The following is a 6,286-nucleotide window of genomic DNA, read 5'->3' as shown; positions in this document are numbered from 1 at the left end:
GATGTTAAGAGATGATTGTTGCACTGTAGAGAACAAATCAGTGAGGCTAGGAAACAGTGCAGTATAAACAAGGAGTTTCATGCGTTTTCTTGAAATAGTGTAATATTTTCAAGAAGAAATAATATCTTGTGTAGTGTATACTACAAGACCGTGGAAATGTATAGCAAAACAGCCTTGGGTCAATGCCAAGCTATGTGGCTCACAGGACTAAAGCATATATTCTTGCTAAGCTTGGAGAGAGAAGAAACCCYGCTTTCCAGAAAATATGTTTTCTCTGTCACCTTCTTACAGAGCTCAATCACAAGCAGCAATTCAATACCTTCACACTGGACAAATTAATCATTTTTCTGAAGACACTTATGAAGATGACACATAGGCTCTATTCTACAAATTGTGGCAGCTTGCTTTCTCCAGGACTCAAACTGTCATGTGTATAAAAGGCCTGTCAGATCTCTTTGTTACTGCCAGTCAGCTACAGATAGCGGTGTCCTACCTCTAAATGAGGTGTAACGTGGTTTTTGCCCACCCATGTCAGATCAGCTCAGATCAGCTAAGGCTCAGGACAGAATATTTGAAAGACAGAGAAAGTATTTTGCATCAAAGGCTATGGAARAAATTTCAGAGAAAACAAGATATACTTCATCTTTAAGAAAGATTGCAAAACCTTCCTCAGTTTTTTCATCWCAACTGGGCTCATAATTTTAAAATAATTTTTGTCCTCAAACACTGGAATCTCTCTATATCTCAGAAGAGCTCCTCAAATAAGCACTTTTGGTTTTCTAAAAGGGAGAAGAGGAAGGTCTCCCAGAAATTTCACARGTCAGGAGTAGCAAAATAAGCTGAGTTCATAGAAGTAGCTTGGGATGTTTTCAGCCCACAATTAAATTATAGCCCAATTCAGCCAATTAGATGACTGAACTGACGTAAATGTCACATACAGACAAGAAAGCTGTTAGTCAAATACAAAGAAGATACTTGAAAAGAAGATCCCTTAAAGGATCTCCAGCCTAGTCATTCATGTTGAGGCAAACTTCAATAACGAGTGACGCTGTGGAGAACTCTCAGCTTGAAAGAGTATGCCGACCAAGGCAAGAAAGTGAGAATTATTCTCCTGTCCTTCTTCCCTTCTGTTCCTTCCATTTGCCCTCCTTCTTATTTACAAACAGAGAARATAAGGTGCAAGGGCATTCAAGTGCTTATCCATGTCTTTGTGTATGCCTGGAATAGTCGCTTTTTATAGGTAAAGCTTATATTTTCAGCAGATGCTTTCCATTTCAATAGGCCTTTTGCATATTAGGAATATTACACATTCTGTTTGCCTTCCTATATTATACCTGCCAAAACTTGATCTGCAAGCGCTCCAGGCAAGAGCTCTTATTCATTTGGTGGATGACACTTCATATGCAGCATGATGTATACTAATGTGCACTCAAGTCAGAGAGAGTTGATGCATCTTCAGCACTTCTGAAAAGCAATTCACTTATTTACATAAATTCATATTTAGGACTTCATTTTTGTTTTCTCTTTGAAAATTACTGTGGAAGCTTTCAGATTGGTTACAAAGTACTGACCAGTACAATTTTCAAATGCTTAAAATTTCAGGCAAGTAATTGTTCAAAAAACTTGGAAATATGTATACAGAATTTATAAATTACATAAGTGAAATAAAATTAACCTATGTAACACCACTTCAGGAATACTTGTGTGTGTGTGTGTGTGTCAGATGAAAACATTTCAGAAGGAATGTATGTTTTAAAATATCATATAAAATGTGCAAGGCAATCAGATTCTTCTGTATCACTGCACAAAGAAAAGCAGTATAAAATGAGGAGGGAAATACAGCAAGGTTTAAACAACAAAATAGCCATCTGAAACAGTTTGAATAGCTCACATTTGTTATTGAGAAAAATATACAATCTATTATTTAAACTAATTCTATATCTAATCTGTATCTGTCAGTCCTCCCTGTCTGCTCTCCCTCAGCTGTTCAAAAGTTCCAGGAGATTGGGATTGGGGGTTAGTGATCAACAACTACATTATCTAGAAATAACGATTGCAGTACAATCTTCTGATCTAGAAAAAGAGTGCAATATATAAAATAGGGACACTCTAATGAGCACCCTTTTAAAACCTTTCTTTYTTGGGGCTGTACGTTCATACAGACACTAGATTAAAGTGAAAAATCAGACATTCTTGAAAAGATTTTAAAAATACTTGCAGGGCTTRTGAGGACCTGTAGAACTTAGTAATACAAACAGAATAGTTTGCTGTGATTTTTCAACTCTACTGACTAAAGATGCTATTCAGTGCCTTACTTATGAGTAGGAGGAATTCTGGACAACCTCTGAATGAAGCATGTTTCTTATAAGTTTTCTAATTGAATGAATGAGAAATTTGCAAGTTTTTGCAAACTTCCCTTGAGCCTCAGCCACTTCTCAGAACACAGCACTATATTAATTGAACAGAGAACTGAGACTGATGTCAGGATTAAAGGTTATGAGTTATAAAGACAGGCTGAGAGTTTAGATCCATAAGGCCCAAGAATGTAGGCTGCTGAAATAGTATATTGAATGTCAACCTGAAGTTTTGGAGGAGTCTTTTCTACCATAACTGTGGTAATTGGACAAGAGGATATGAATGGCAATTAAAGGCAAAGGAATTTAAGAAGGGTAGAGGAAATCACTTTTTCATACAGATAAACTTTAGATATGAACTGTTGCAAGGATGGAGAAAAAATAGAATCATTAAAAAAAAAGTAAGAAATACCTGATGTCATACAGAATAATGCATATTCATTAGCTACAGATATAGGGCCAATTGCTAGTCTAAGCCAACTTGGCTTTATATCATTTATACTGTCCAAAGCAGAATCAGACCTGTTCTGACTAACTGGAGATTTATCCCACATGGGAGAAATCTCTGAGCAGTGTAAAGCTGTCATTGCAGCAACCTGGCTAAGGAAATGCTTATTGGAAACGTACTGGGGCAGGAAGGACTATACTTGGAGCATACCATGCTCCAGTCATCCCTGCCAATGTAATTGCCTCTAAGGGGTTCTACCATCTGGTGCAAGTTACAGAAAGCCTGAGGCTATTTAAGCTTGTACCGAGATTTAACCCATAAGCAGGAAAGTGCTAAGCTGGCTTAAAACCAGCTTCACCTTCTTCGCTGCATCAAGCAGGGTATTTCTGTAATTATAAAATCTAGTTAAAATGCATTGAAGTTCAATTAGTTAATACGGAATTGATTCTGACTTCAGGTGGGAAATAGATCTTGGAAGCAAATAAACCTCTTCGTTTTCTGTTTTTCATGCAAATACTCCTCATAAGAGGAAAAACAGACAAATATCAAATACATAAGCAAAGTGTTCTCAGAGTAGATTTTTGTTTTCAGAATGTTTCCATTAAGTCAATTAGAAATTCGAACTTGCTGAAACATTTCCAAGAGTAATAACAAAAATACCTAGATAAATAAAAGGTGCACATATGCAATTCAATAGGAATGATGTATGGATACAGACCTGTCATCACTCCCTCACTTCATAACTTTACCTATTCCACACCTGTAAGATGTGGTAGCACTGAAGGAGATAGCCAGATCTGAAGTTATGACTCAATGTATTTGTGTCTTTTAGAAGGCTTTGGAATTTTGTTTGTTATTCTTCAGCTAATGTTCTTGCTAATCTCTAATACTGTCATTTCATCATGACAGATATATTCTAATTCTGTAAAAAGAGTCAGCATGGACAATCCTGCACATTTTGCTTAAACTGAAAGACATTATACAAAGATAAAACACAAAACTAAAGTTCATAACTATAATTGCCTGTATTTTCTTTTGCTTTATAAAGTTATACTTTTTTTTTCTTTCTCGTTTTAGTGGGAAAAAGAGATCAGCAGCAGGAGAATGATATCAGAGCTCTTCTTCTATGGCATTTAGTGTTTCAGAGGGTATTTTTTTTGCTGTACTAACCATCTCATGTTATAAGAGTCTGAGAGGTGTTTTTGTGATTTGTGTTGTCTGAGGATGGGTGAAACATATATGCAGATCATTCTAGAGTAACCATCAAATTCATGGTTTCCTGTGATTGCTGAGACTTAATTATATCAATGTTCCTTGATGCTGCTAGATGTTTACTACCTCTCAAGAAATACATACCTGAACACTAAATCAGACTTCAAAATGTTCTGGAATTACTCTCCTGTCATTACCATGCTCAGATTTTGTGTAATTAGTGATTATTAGTATCATTGTGTTTCATAGTCAGTGGTCTCATTGATTAGAATATGAAATCTAGATGTATCATTGACCTCCCTGTATACACACTATTCCAATCAGGATAATGCAGCACAGTTTAAAAGATTTTTACACCTGTAGAAAGCAGAGCTTCAGAGCTGTTTGTGTGACTCATACTAACTGACCCTTTGGCAAAGGTAATTTTCTTGTTTTACATTAAAGTTTAGCAGTTGTTTTACACACATACACATGATCTTTTTATGCAAAAGGCAGTTACTATGTAGGAATATTAAATGAGTATAACAGCACTGGGTATGCTAAGAACAGACCCTAGTTTAATAAATGGAAATATTTCAGAGCTTAAACAAAATTCAAATAAAAAGTAGAACCACATATTATGATATAATCCATATTTTTACATGTTCTTATGTCCTCTTGTGTCCTTTTGCTCAAAGCAGATATATTTAAGGTTGGAATAAATAAGCATGAAACTGCAATTTATGAGATGTTTTTTCTTTCCAAGTGCAAGGCTTTTTGCACTATTTAATCATTCTGAAATCAATTTAGGGATAGACACTATCCCTGAATTAAGCAGAAAAGGCAGGAGAAAGGTTAGATTGTGCCACTGGGAACTTTAAAAACATCAGGATTTAATTCAGGCTATTAGTATTTTTAAAGACTGCTAGCAAGTATACAGTGTGGAAGTTCAGAGGTGACTGCGTATTTTGTGAGTCTGAACAATAGTAGCTGTCGTTTCAGTATCAGTCTTGCAGTATGCAGCAAAAATGTGGCAGTGAAGGTCTTCTCTATTAACTGGACTGTTTATGAAGTTTGATCAGGCAATCTTGAGGCTCATAATTGTAGTATCAGGCATGTGAAATCTGAATGTGCTGTCTAAAACACAGATAAGGCAAGGTAACAGTTTGGGATTGCCTTCCATTTTAAGACAGAGAATAGTGAAGAGAAAAGTAATATTTCACATAAAATAAACATTGTTCTCCCACCTAGTAGGTTACCACTTGACTGAAGGTTGTAGGTTTATCCAGTCGGCACTCATGAACTGTTACGGACAGTCAGTTTCTAAAAGTATTCTTCTTCCTTCTCCCCATAGAAAAGCAGAGAAAAAGATGATCATGATCATGATCATGATCATTGTACATTAATGTAATAGCATACAAAGTGATGTGTGTTTGCAAGTTCAGAGAACTTCATTGGCATTGTAACTTTACTGGCATGACGTGTTGTAAATGCATTGCCATGTCAGCAAAGAGCATGTCAGCAAAGAGCCTATCCAAAGCTAAATCACAGTGCTTCCAGAAGTACTTGGGGTTTTGTCCCATTAGTTCACTTTTCCATTATTGCCCGTTTATGGTTCAGTAGCAGCTTGCTATGTATTAAGATGTTGGTTTGTCCACCTAATACTTTTTTTTGAAGCGTTACTTTGTTTCCCATAAGAAGTATATTCTCATAACTACAGTATTTAAATGAATAAAAATGCTTTTCAAATAATCTAAACATGATGTAATAGATCGGCATGATCGTGTTTATGAAGGTTGAAAACATAATTATCTTTTTTTTTTTTTTTTTTTTTTTTTTTTTTTATTTTTTTTTTTTTTTTTTTTTTTTTTTTTTTTTTTTTTTATCACATATAGTGCCATTTCTAGATTTCATCCACCCTTTCTCACACCTTACTACTATGGCCAAGCATTTGCTAATGTTCACATTCTAAACAGCCTTGTGGAGCTCAGAAATGATATCTCTATTTTGCAGTTGCAAACTAAAAAGAATAAATGATTTGTCTTTAGGTCAGGAAAATGAAAAAAAAAGTTTCCTAAGTAGGGCTAAGCAGAYAGTATGTTTGCTGATGCTACTAGAAACTATATTTAGGCAGAATGGATAGTGAGCTTTTGCAACATTTTCAGTGAATCCAGCAGTTTGAACATTTTCTGTTTTAGAGGAAAGGTAGTAAAAGTAATTATTTCAAATACACCTCTGAAACATTTTACTTGAAATTCCTTCTATTCTAGGTTGTGATTTTCTGGGGAAAAAA

This window comes from Rhea americana, unplaced genomic scaffold (genome assembly GCF_003343005.1).
Source record: "Rhea americana isolate MKP2758 unplaced genomic scaffold, rheAme1 scaffold_221, whole genome shotgun sequence".
NCBI classification, from domain to species: Eukaryota; Metazoa; Chordata; class Aves; order Rheiformes; family Rheidae; genus Rhea; species Rhea americana.
Note: the sequence above shows the minus strand (reverse complement) of the source record.